The following is a 14,119-nucleotide window of genomic DNA, read 5'->3' as shown; positions in this document are numbered from 1 at the left end:
TAGCGATAGACAAACAGTTGGTGAATAACCTAGAATACCTCTTTTTTTTGAGGGGGGGGGACAATTTTTTTTTTTTGATCCAATAGAGAAATAGTCATACTCCAAATCAAGGTCCTTTAAGAATTCTATTTGATTTTAAAATTTCTACTTCATTTTGCTATGATTGTTAAACACTGTTACTGACACTGTTAAATGAATTTCGTACAAAACTTGAATATTAAACGGTTATGTTGTGGGGGAAGACCAGACAATGCCAACCTTCATCTATCAAAAGGTACTTCACGATTGAATCAAGCTAGCATGCCTTATATACTAGTGAACTGATGTTTTATTGATGTTAAACGTAGTGGTAGTTACGCCACAATGCTTCCCCATTAAAATTTTATCGGGGATAGAATTTGATGAACGGATACCACTAGTTGCTGTATTTATAAAAAACCGGAAGAGCTGGTCCCCTGGTTTTCAGTTTTACCCATGAGAGCTATATTAAGTTCATGGTTGTGTGTGTGGTCACTCCTGCGTTGCTATTAGGAGTCGAGTGTGTGCAGGATCCCGTTGTGTATAAATGAGACTGAGAAGCAACAGTGCGAGGAGGACGATGATGTAGTCACAAATAGCAAGTCAACTGTTCAATGTGGATCATCCATTGAAATAGGCGTGATCATATCACATACGCGAGTCACCAATGTGGGGGAAAATCCTACTAGTTACAAGTTACTGTATTAGCTACTTTTTTCATAGTTTGTAGTGTAGTGTTCTTCATTTCAAAAGGAAAAAAAAAGAAGTGTAGTTAAATAATAATTAAAAAACCGCGAAATTAATAACGTAAAGCCACAGGAATTTGTCTCATCACTCCCTTTCGATCCATCGTCGTGTTATTTGGGATAAAACAGGCAATAAAATGGCTCTTATCCAATAGAAATGATTATTCAAGAGTTCGTCAAATCCATATCAAGGTTTTAAGAGAGGGCGGTGTTCACGAAGGTAATCATTGCAATTTGTCTCATCATCCTTGCAATTTGTCTTGTTGACACTCATTTTGAAGTGGGTCGCACCAGCAAGGCACGCCTGTTAATAGCAATTCACATCCACAGGGCAAATGCAAAATAAAATTCAAGAACTTCGAAACTTCACGGACAAAAATTTGTTTGGTAAATACTAATTTAGCTATTTAAAGCAAATTTTTGTTTTTAAATTTATTCGTTAAATTTATAATTATCACATGCATGAATTCTTGTGAAGCTAATATCACTCTAATTTATTGAATAGCACTTAAATCGTAGTTTAATTGCCTTGAGCAAATTCTTATATTTACTAAGAAATGAAAACTTACTAGTTTTAAATTGATATTTATCGAATTAAATTAATGTTTTATTTATTTCTTGTGGTTTACTAAAATTAAATTAATTAGTTTTAAATTTAGCATTTTATTTGTAGCGCCATCTATTTTTATAAAATAAAACTAAAAGATCGACATTTTATTTATCCATTTATAACTTTTTTTTTAATGTTTTCTTGTGTTTGATAAATGTTTTTTAATTCCAAAAACCTATATCTTGACATCAAGGAAATAAAGTAAACGTTTTTTAGAATGCTTATTTTACAAATTTTTTTACTCATAACTATAATCAAAATCAAACTGAATAATTTTGAATAGTTTACTGAATTAATAGAATGAGTAATGATATAATTAATATGAGAAATATACTAGAACTGATTTATGATTGATTTACATTTTGTGAACAAATTATGGAGAAACAATATTGGGGAGGAGCTACAAAAAAGACGTCACAGAAGGTGTTACCGAGAAATCCAATCAGCGAGCTCAAAATCTCTCTTTATAATCTGTAGTTGTAAAGGTTGGTTATAGTGAGATATTAGCACATTGGCATATTTTATGTCTAAATGGCGCAGAGTTTTGGAGTGTAAGGTATGCCAAATCGGTAAGAGTATCATAAAGCACGGCATTTGCTTAAGTTGTCCCGAAGGAATTTTTTGCCAAGTGTTGCGTTGGATAGGCTTAACAAAAATTGCAACATTGGCACTGGGGAAATTAAAATATTGTAGGAGGGGAATGATGTTGGAATTCTCTTTTTTTGGGCTTAAATTTCTTATTTTTAATAGTTAAAAATATTTTTTAAAATTTCCATGATGCTTTCTTTTAGAACTATGTTTAATGTAGCTTTCAGTTCCATATAGTTGCCCAACTTAAAAGATTTTAATCTTTAGAAAAATCAAGACAGAAACTAATGTGCTTCCTTCTTCTATGACTCTCCACACGCCAATGGAGAAAGCATGCGAAGTGTTGCCATAGATAGAGAGTTCTGCTCTACGCCTCCTGTAGCCCATTTCGATCGTCAATAATCTTGCAAAATGAATGGAAAAACACGCAACGGGTTAGCATGAACCTTAAATTCAAAACAAAAACTATTCTCATAAAAAATTAACAACTCTCTGATGTTCCATAAATCGCCTCGTTCTTTTATTTTTAATTTATCTCATTATTTTTTTTTATTCATGCTTTTGTCAGCCAGATATTTTTAAGACTTTATGGTAGTGCTGTTCTATTGCCAAAATATTCATGGCATCACTTACGCGATAATTCCGAATTATTGTTAAGTCTACTAGGAGAGGAGGTGTGGCGTAACTACCACTATAAATATTAAATACCAATTCTCTGGTATATGTAAGACGTGTTAACTTGATTCTATCTTGAGGTACCTTTTGATAGATGAAGGTTGACATAGTCGATAATTAAATTCTGGTGATCCGGACTTGATATGAACTTGCCAACAATAATGGATGGTCCACATTAAACAGTTCATTTACTTAAAAAAAATAAACTGCTCAAAGAAAAGGAAAATCCGGTGAAGTAAATAAAGTCTCCTGGTCAATAAACTATATTGAAAAAAAAATAGTGAGTGAAATGCTATAAACAAAAATGAAGAAGAAAAAATAAAGAACGAAATGCTATAAACAAAAATGAAGGGAAAAAAATAATGAGCAGAATGCTATTAAAACAAAAAAAATATATTGAGCAATTTGATATAAAAAAATCAGCATAAATCAACTAGTGGTATTCGTTCATCAAATTCTATCACAGACAAAATCCTGGATGGGTGTAATGTGGCGTAACTACCACTATAAATATAAAATACCAATTCACGAGTATATAAAACACGTTAACTTGATTCCATCTTGAGGAGTTTGTGTCTTATCGCTATATCACGCTTCTGAACATAACCCCAGTGTTTCATTCGGATTTTATGATTAAGAAAATTTATGATTGTTTTTAATTAATCAAAATCGCACTGCGCACTGCTTTTTAAGCTTTTCAAAACTTGAACCTTCAATGGCGCAGGAATAAGTGAGCATGACTTTAATCGTTCACGACGATGAGTATTAATGCAATTTTAAAATAATGAAAATATGCCACTGTTCATCAGGTCAATAATTAACGAATTTTTTTATATTATTAAATAACAATTCAAAGAAGTTCCAATTTCTATGAAAACTTCTACTAAAAATTAAAAAAAAAAAGAATCGTTTGTTTTAAAACTTTATTTTCCCTTTGATATTTAATTCCTAAACAACATTTAAAAAAAATATTATATCCTTCGTAAGCAGGTCAGCTGTCAGGGCGGTGGTCACTGGATTTCCTTGATATCCTTTTCCCTTAACGATTTCGTAAAGTGGACAACTTTATCTTGAATTGTCAATCTCAAACTTAAAATCTTCAGAAAATTAGACAGAGTTTTTTTTGTTGTTATTATTATTATTATTAGTTGTACAGTGAACCAAAAAAAAATATTATTCTGAATAACTTTTGTTCTTATAATCTGATTTGTAACAATATTCAAATTTTTACCTTTTTCAAACTGCGTAATTTTAAATGAGAAAGAATTTAAAAATATTTTTGACTGACGAAAATGTAAAATTGCTCCTCTTTTTTTAAAAACAAATTTATAACTGAAGAACTAACTATTCGACCAACTTCGCTTAATTTTTTTTTTTCATTTAAAATTATTTCGCTTTAACTGATGCGAAAATTTGCATATCTAAAAATTTTTAGACCTCGATTAATCAAATAATAATAAATCATAAAACATAATTATTTATTTTTATTTTTGCATTGTATGTAGATAAATAAATTAATAAATGTATCCATTTGTTCAAAATTTTTTTTCGATTTTCAGATATGGTGAAATATGCAGAAGGTAAAATTAACATCAAGGTGTACAAACTTTTAACCACTTTCCTAACTGTACTAATAAGACCACATACAGGGGAAGCTGTCGAAAGTGAGGACCCCTTAATGTTAACTGCACGATTTGCGTAATTAGCTGTATCTCGAGTACTTTTTAAGAGAATCCATACATTTTTACACACAATAATAAAATTTATTCATCTAAGGATATTATTATAAATAATTATTTATTAATTATTTACATTTTAATAATTATTTATGTTTTTAATAATTATTTATGTTTTTAATAATTATTTATGTTTTTAATAATTTATTAAATAGTCGAAAACTTTTTGAATTGTAAGGTATACATATTTTCTTATCATTTTAAAGCATATTATTTTAAATGATACAATACAAAATTTGAGTGAAATCAGTCGAATAGTTTCTGAGTTACACAATTTTAAATATACAATTCTTCAGGAAAGGCTCAAGTATCCAAATCAATCAAAAAATAATGTATGTGTGTACTGTGAATGGCCGAAATTGCTGGTTATTAACTTCCACCGGTGAAAGCTTTGGTAACAGTTCGAAATATATACTAGTTTTAGTTAAGTGCCACTGCCCGGTATACATTTACTCGGTAAACCATATACTGATGTTTTCTTAAGGTTCAGTGCCACTGCCCGTTATACCATACACTGATGTTTTCTTAAGGTTCAGCACCATTACCCGGTATGTCCTACACTGATGTTTTTTTAAGGTTCAGCGCCACAGCCAGGTATACCCTGCACTGATGTATTTTAAGGATCTATTACAGCTGTTCTTCCATTATAATAACCGAATCCAAATTTTATAACCGTTGTTGAACAGCCAACCCAATTCTGGATTTACGACCACCAATGCTCAACTCCGTATTCTTGTAATTTTGATCCCAATCCGGAAGACAAGGGAGCTCCTGGAACAGTACCCCCAGAGATATTGATTTGTTATGGGAACATGGTGGACTTTGTGAAACGACAGATTTAAGTTGCAACAGTCACCATTTACTACACGGTGAGTCTTCGGCGGGCGGGAATCGAGCCCACGACCACTGGGACATGGACGCAGTGCCCTACCAACCAGGCTATCCCGGCCCCTTCCGTCCAAATTCAAAGATATCCGAAAAATTAAAAACATTTTAAGAAATCACTGGTGTTAAAAATAATTGAAATACAAACATCACATGTTGTACAGTGCACAAAATTCAAAACTGACCATCCTGAATAACTTTTGATCTTCGTTTTGAGTTTTTGATCCTGGTATATTGGATCTTCACGTTCTAGGATTCGATCTTAATAGCTCGAGGGGATGACCTTAAACATGAAAATTAATAAAAGCAGACTATATTTTAAGTTACGAAATCAGACACAAAAACGAACTTTCTCAGAATAAACATACCTTTTTTTCCATGGTTTCAGATTTCTGAACCCCAAAATCTAGGGAATAGCTGCAATCTGGGAAACATGGTCCGAATAGTTTGGTCTGGGGAGCGGTCCGAAGTATGAACTCCTAAATGTTAATTTTACTCTTTGCGTATTTCACTATATCTCTAGAACTTTTTAAGCGAATTGAAAAATTTTTGCTGGCACTCATAAAATTCGTTTATCCAAAAATAATTCTATGCAAAAAATAAATTTTTGTATATATTTATTACTATTTTATTAAATACTAGACGAAAAAATTTTGAATTGTAAGGCATACATTTTTTTTACGTCATTTTAAAGAATGTAATTTTACATGGCAAATTATCAAGTTCGAGTGAAATCGGTTGAACAATTCCTGGTATATCGAATTTCATATATGATACTTTTTTAAAGCCTTAAGTTTAATTGCAGGAAAAAGAAGAAGAAAAAAAAAGAGAAAAAAAAAAGAAGAGAAGAAAACGGTTATACACTCACGCGTTATCTCCCTATGATTCGTTCTTAAATATCTTAAACTTTTTTCTTCTTCTTTATTAGAGTTTTTATTTCTGATAATTTGAATCCCTTTAAAATCATTGTTTTGTGTATTTAGCCTTTAAAATTAAATATATTAAATAAACATGTAATCGAGATCAAGAAAAAAAATCAAGAATTCTTTATTTCTTCATAACTTACTTCCGGCTTGCAGATGAGCGCATAAAACTGAAGAGAGGGGGGAAAGAGAGCTTTAAGCGGGGAGGGAATGAAAAAGAGAAACTAGCGAAGGTGAACGTATGGGAAGAAAGGAAAACATATAAACAAACGTTTTGAGCACACATCCACTAGAGGTCGCTGTATCCATCGTAGTTATTAAAAAGGGACGACCTATAGAAGTGGCGGACAACTTGATTATTCTTAGCATTCACCAGATAAATTCTTATAAACTAAGAAACTTAGCATTGCTACCAAATTAGTATACTGCCTTTTGGAAATATTGAGAAAGATAAATAAAAGTTTTTTCTTTTAAAAAGAACGTTTCTAGAATTTCAATTGTAGGATATTCAACTTGTCATAGAATTTTAAGAAAGTACCTTTTGTCAGTGAAGTAAGTTTATTATTTATAATTTTTAATATTTATAATTTTTAATTGTAATAAGATTTATTTATAATTTTTGACATTATTTGATATAAGATCTCCAAGAAATAATTAAAGGAAAAAAATATATCCTTTTTGCAAAATTCATGCATTTTATTTTATTTAATTTGATTTCATTTTAAAAAAATGTTTAATCATGAATTGATTGAACATTAAAATTTTTGTTTACTTTTCTATTTATATTAAGAAAAAAGCACTAACAAAACTAAATTTATTCAATTATGAATTTAGTTATTTTTAAGCATGGTCGAAGCAAATGAAGAAAATTTTTAAAATTCTCATTTATTTGAAGGGAGAGAAAAAAACGATGCTTTTGATTTTTACTAAAATAAGTTTATTTTTTCTTGTTCAAAGTTTTTATTCGATATAAATGTCAATGCCAAGAATATAAACGTCAATTATTTGCACAAATTTAGAAATCCAATATTTGAAATGTTTGAAGTATCGTTAAAAATTCTAATTATATATAATGATTATTTATTTCTGTTTTGTTATAAAAAAATGCCATTCTTTGTAATTTTTCTTTTGTTTATTTTTTCCCAAAAGCTGCGTAATTTTATCTTTTTTAAAGCATGCTTTTGTCTTTTTATCATATATGTTAAGCAGCTTAATCTTTTTATCTTACATAAAAGAATGCCGATATTTTACACATTTTTAAAATTCGCCATGTAAATTTACTACAGTTATTTTTTCGTAATTTAATTTGTAGAAAAACATTAAATATTTAAATGAGGAGATATTTGGAGATATATTTGATTTATTTAATATATTGATTAATCTTTCAAAATTCAATCTTTATCAGGTAAGTTTTGTGAAATTTATATATATGTTTTTCCTCATTAGCATGTAATGAAAGGAATTGCTCTTAAAACACTGAAAAGATATTTATGTGGCTGATTAAATCTCTTATATGACTGAATGATGCCATTAAAAAAAAGTTAAATTGCATTCAAAAATGTGTCACACAGCACATAAAACGTGATCGTATTTGTTCTGATGAGGATTACGGTCGTGCGTTAGAAATATGTGACTGAATTTGAATTTATCTGAAATATTTAAAATTTTATTAATCAAAACTTATGTCTGCGATTTTGTCCATTACTGCCTTTTTTTTTCAGCGTCTATATATTACAATCCCTTTGTTGTTGCAAATATTAGAGCATTTAATATCGATATGGGTTTAGCTTTTAATGTTATTTTAGAGTTATAAATAAAATGGTGCTTACTTAGGAGTAAATCCAAGTATTTTATTTATTTATTTTTTGTTAGTGGAACTTTTTATTTACTTATTTAAATATAAGAAAATAAATAAATACATTAATTAAAAAAAAAAAAAAGAACAGTTAAATTTACTGTATTATTGATGATTTCATGGACTGCGTCTGCAAAATGGATAAGTGCCAAATCAATTTTGCTCTTTATTTTGTCAAGATTTTGCATGCATTTATGTTTTAATTAAGATTAATACCAAATTGGTATTGTATTGGCACGAAGAAAAAAAATTGAGAGAAAAGTATGTTTGTTGACTGCGGTTGCACAAATTATTGGTTCACGAACTTTTATATTTATTTTTACTAACTGATTTTTCTATTTGAACAATAAGCTGATTCAACTGATTTATTGTTAACGAATTCTACCATTCACTGATTCGTTACTTCTTTTCGCTCGTTCCATTCGTTCCCTGACTCACTCGCAATATTAAAAAACCCTATGAGATATTTTATTCTATAACCGTCATTGAACAGCCGACCCAATTTTTTGGGTTTACGATTACTAATCTTTAACTCCTGCACTAATTTTGAACCCAATCCAGAAGACAAGGGAACTCATGGGAGAAATTTGCCTTCGTGGAGGACTTTTTAATGGAACTAACCCGCATTTGCGTTACATGGAGCGCAAAACCACGAAAACCTCCCACGGTTAGCCCTACGGCAAGGGGATTCTAACCCATGATCCGCCTACCACTGAGGATATTTCACGTCAGCACTGTGGACGGTGCAAGCCGGATGCGGAATTCGTATCGACCAGTTCTCGTTGGGATTCGAACCCGGGTCACCTCATTGGAAGGCGAGCACTCTATCCCCTGAGCATCACGGCTCATATTAAGATATTGTTTGATTTATAATAAAAGACGATCCACTTAAAATATTAAATGACACCTGCTAATTATAAAACAGGGAGAAGATATTAAATGATGCCATGTCAAGAGCAATTACTGGCATATTATAAACTAGCTGTACACCTGTTCTTCGCTCGGGGTGGAAAAAAAGTACGCAATCAGTACATGAATACTGAACGTCCTGCACAAAATTGAATTAGATATACCCACACAATTAATGAAGCTGAAATAATTCCATTCTTTAAATTTTTTGTTATATTTTATTCTTGTTGTTCGCTTTACATTATTAGAGTAAGCAAAACCCGTTTTTAGTAGTTCATCTCATCAAAATAAAGATAAATTGTATTCAGAATTATCTGGCATGATGCTGTTGCTTCAGGCCAACTTATAATACTTGGCATGTATTATAATACGCTTCGCGTTTCTTTTGAACGAATTAGTACCATTTATTCATCAAGTTTTATAATTAAAAAAAATGTCCGCATGCAGCTTATTTTTGATTTTAATTTTTACTGACACGCAAACTCTTATTGTTATAACTATATCTGTCGGTAAACTTTAAAAAAAGGAGAATAAAAAAAGAATGTATGATCCTTGTAGTGGTGGAAAATATGAAATTACTATCGTTAATTATGAGACTGCTGGAAATACTAAATTATCCCGCATCAAGAATAATTATGTTTTTAAATTATTTATGATAAGCAATAATTATTTGAAAAACTAAATGAAAAGAAAAAAAAACGACCTGTCATCATATAAGGAAAGAAAATATAAAATGATGCTCGTTCATTAAATGACGTCAGCCTCGAATTAAATGATGTTAAAAAATGTAATACAAAAAAAGCCACGATTGATAGAGTGCTTGACTCCCAATGAGGTGAACCCAGGTTCGAAACCTAGATCTGATCCATTCAAATTCTACTCCCGGCTCGCACCGACCACAGTGCTGGCTTAAAACATCCTTAGTTGTGAAGGGTTATGAGTTAGTCCGTGGTTTTCCTCTCCATGTGACGCATATGCGAGTTAGTTACATCAAACGTCTACCAAGAAACCATGTTTGTCTAATGCTTAATCTATGAGCTCCAATATTTTCTGGATTGGGTTAAAAATTACAAGGCTACGGAGTTGAATATTGATAGCCGTAAGCCAAAAAACGGATCGGATGTTTAACGCCTGATGTAAAATTATGCAAAAGCAAATTTTTTTTTTTAAAATTTAATAATGATATTGTATGGAAGGTTAAGAAGGTAAAGATTATGATGATTTTTTTTTTTTTGAAAATTTGATAATGATATTGTATAGAAGGTTAAGAAGGTAAAAATTATGATGATTTTTTAAAAAAAAAATTGATAATGATAAAATGTATAGAAGGTTAAGAAGGTGCAGATTATGATGATTTTTTTAAAAATTTGATAATGATATTTTATAGAAGGTTAAGAAGGTAAAAATTATGATGATTTTTTAAAAAAAAAATTGATAATGATAAAATGTATAGAAGGTTAAGAAGGTGCAGATTATGATGATTTTTTTAAAAATTTGATAATGATATTGTATAGAAGGTTAAGAAGGTAAAAATTATGATGATTTTTTAAAAAAAAAATTGATAATGATAAAATGTATAGAAGGTTAAGAAGGTGCAGATTATGATGATTTTTTTAAAAATTTGATAATGATATTGTATAGAAGGTTAAGAAGGTAAAAATTATGATGATTTTTTAAAAAAAAAATTGATAATGATAAAATGTATAGAAGGTTAAGAAGGTGCAGATTATGATGATTTTTTAAAAATTTGATAATGATATTTTATAGAAGGTTAAGAAGGTAAAGATTATGATGATTTTTTAAAATTTGATAATGATATTGCATGGAAGGTTAAGATGGTAAAGATTATGATGACGAATGCATACACGAATAGTCTGTAGGGGGGGGGGATCAGATTATTTTTTCGCTATCATACTGAAAGCGGGCGACGTGCCATTGACTCAAATTTGAAGAACGTTCGAGAATATTTGGGATTGCTGGAATCCCATGGAAAAAGAGGATAGAATATTCTCAAAAGTCATGCTCAACTCTTTTCAACACGTGCAGTGGCTCTTTGCCAAAACGAGGATGTGTGCCTCGTGGGCTAATTTCCGGCTCTTCCCAAAGAGCTGCCAATATTCTGCAATGCGCCAGGCTGATTAGAAAAGTCATTAATATTTTCTATTTAGCCTGACACATTTTTAGGCTTACTGCAATACACAGCTTTAGGCTGATTAGAATTAAGTGGTCAATTAGCCTGATTTATTTCAGGTAGTTTAGCATAAGCCCAGAGTTACTAGACTTATTTTATTTTATTACAATTTTGGGTTTACGGGGTCTCAAGGGAAAGGTTGGGAACCCTTGATAGTTTCATAAAGCGTTACGTTAGATGTTACTTCACTGCAATTGAGTTTCCTTGTCATCTTTATTTTTATTTGGATTGATAACCAGTGTAGAGCAGCAGACAAAATTTGGGTTACGACTATCAGTGTTCAATTCCATAGTCTCATACTTTTGAACCCTACCCAGAAGACAGAGGAACTCTTGGATCAAGAATTGCTACAAACCTATCTTCGGGGGGGATTATTTGATGGAACTAGAATTTGCGTTTATTATCCTCAGTGGTATAGTCCATTCCACCTCAAGTTGGCACTGGAGAGAAAGGCAGGTAGACCGGATTACAGCCGTTGTCATGGAAACTGGGTTACTCTTTAAGTCAGTTGGGGGATGAGGTAGCAAAAAAGGGAGAGAAAGTGGCCAGTATTGGCGTTTAAGAAAGCAAAACGTCGATATTTTTTTTAAACCAGGAATCGTACAAAAATTTTGTACAGAATACGGAAAAGAACACGATTTTTTAGAGCATTTCTAATAATTATTATTTTAAGATACTAGTCGTAAGCTGATTTCTTAATTAGTATTTAAAAAGCAGATTTTCTTATTATGATTTTTAAACTAAACTAATTTTAAACAACAGGAAAAAAAACATATATTTAAAAAGATTCTTTTTTGCTGCAATCTAAGTAAAAAGAAAAGAAATGCATAGATACGCATAAATAATTTGTTTTAAATATTTATTTTTATATGCTTATTTTTGTAGATTAATGTACATTAATTTATCCCACATTGGTGTTTTGTTGGGGAAGGAAAAATCAGCATAGGCAGGAAATTATTGATCATGAGATCATACTTATGTTTTATAATATTTACTGTTCTTTTTTTTCATATTGTGATTTTTTAATAAACGAAACTAATTTAAAAAAAAAAAATGCATTTAAAAAGATTCTTTTTTGCTGAAATCTAAATAAAAAAAAGAAATGCATAGATGTGCATAAATACGTTGTTTTAAATATTTATTTTTATATACTTATTTTTTGTAAATTAATGTACATTAATTTATCCCTCATTGGTGTTTTGTGGGGGAAGGGAAAGTCAACATAGGCAGGAAATCATTGATCATGAAAAATATCATACCTATGTTAATATTTACTGTTATTTTTTTTTTATAAATAAAAAAATCAAAATTTTTCTTCAAAAAAGTTTTTTTTTTACTATGAAAATAATTTTTTTCTGAAATATATTTGCTTCTAAGAGACAAAAGAACTTACCTAAAAAAATAATTCTCAAAAATGGTATAAACTTGGATTTTTAGTATTATCCACATGGGGGGCGCGTACTACTTGCACGCCACCCCCCATGTTTTCAGCTGCCATATCCCACCCTCTTAGTCTCAACAGGAACTCTTTGAATAACATGATAACCACCTATCCTGGTGGTTATCATGTTATTCATTTAATATTTTAACAGTTGACAGTTCCTTCTGTAAACTCTTTGTGGGGTCGCCCTGAATTGAATTCAATCCACAATTTCTCATCATGAGAAAATTCTACTTGGGTGGTTAGGCTCATTTCTGCAAAAGAAAATACGAATTTTAAAATATCAGAACCTTCCTTTACTTTTCAAGATCTTTGCGGGTGAAAGGAGGCTTAAGAGAAAAATCCGTATAATTAGTTATTTAAGTATAGTAGAATTAGTTAGTCTCGAAATATTTTGTCAGATACTGAACTTAATATTTTCTACATAATAGAAAGAATTTCTCAGCTTTTTTGGCTTTGTATTTCAAAAATAATAATTAAAATATTGATTGGTTTAAATTAACCTTTCGATGTTTAAAAAAAATTAATGATTCAAATTTTGTCTCTTTTTTTAAATTATTTCAATTCCTATACATTTTATTAGTTTATAACTGACGGATTTGCACACTTATACTATGGAATTTGTATTTCAGATAATATTTAAAAGTCACTGAGAAGGAAAAGTCGCTTTACTGAGAAGGTATTTAGGTATAAGTTAAATACATTTAAGCACGAAAAACTTCTAATGCATGTTTCAAGATAAACTTTTCTTACTGTACAACATTTATTTATATTTGTACGCGCATTTAAACTGCAATTAATTCCAAAATAGCGAAGAACTACTTTTCAAAGGCGGAGTATTACATTTCCTACCCTTCCCTGCAGTGCCAACTTAAGGTGAAACGTAGTATAGGCTGGTCATGTGTTAGAGTCCCTTTGAAGTCAGACTAACCGTGGAAGGTTTTCCTCTCTAAGTTAAGCAAATGCGGTTAGTGCTATCAAAAAGTTCTTCACGAAGGCAAATTTCTCCCAATTCTTGATCCAGGAGTTCCCTTGTCTTCTGGATTGGGTTCAAAACTACAAGGCAACGGCTTTGAACAGTGGTAGTCATAAACACAAAATTGGGTCGGCCGTTCAACGACTGTTTTAAAATGAAATAAATTTAATCTACGACATGAATAAAATTAAATTTAGTTTAAATTTTTGCTCGGCTTGAATTTTGTTTCATTAATTGTGTTTTCCAAAACTTTATTTTTATCCATAAGGGCAATAAAAAAATGGTCGTTTTTCAAGAGCTTTTTTTGTGTTTGAGCACAAAAAATAATAAGGAAACATAACTTATAGTGCAGAGCAGTGTTTCCCAAAGTGTGGTACGCGTACCCACAGGGGTACGGGAACAGTTTAAAGGGGGTACGCTTTCTTATGCGAAATACCTTGCAGCAAGCGAAAATTTCAAAATATTTTATTTAAAAACAAAGCTAGCCATAAAAATTTACAATTACGTATTTTTGCAGAGTTAACAATTAATAATTAGTGGTGTCAACAGCCAGTTGTAATTCTAGA

At 30.5% G+C, this 14,119-nt stretch overlaps 1 protein-coding gene across 1 annotated transcript in view; it reads left to right on the top strand.

Moving 5' to 3' along the window:
- Positions 1 to 6,479: 6,479 nt before the first annotated feature.
- The window catches only part of LOC107441727 (sodium- and chloride-dependent GABA transporter 2), a 58,431-nt gene continuing 50,791 nt past the window's right edge, over positions 6,480 to 14,119 (top strand). The window contains exon 1 of the mRNA XM_043052055.3: positions 6,480 to 6,733. The gene's annotated coding sequence lies outside the window, so the exon portion shown is untranslated. The remainder of the gene's footprint in view (positions 6,734 to 14,119) is intronic.

Source organism: Parasteatoda tepidariorum, chromosome 2, assembly GCF_982258835.1.
Source record: "Parasteatoda tepidariorum strain Cologne lab strain chromosome 2, Ptep-v5.0, whole genome shotgun sequence".
NCBI classification, from domain to species: domain Eukaryota; kingdom Metazoa; phylum Arthropoda; class Arachnida; order Araneae; family Theridiidae; genus Parasteatoda; species Parasteatoda tepidariorum.
The sequence above is the reverse complement of the archived record's forward strand: the minus strand, read 5'-3'. Positions and strand labels throughout refer to the sequence as shown.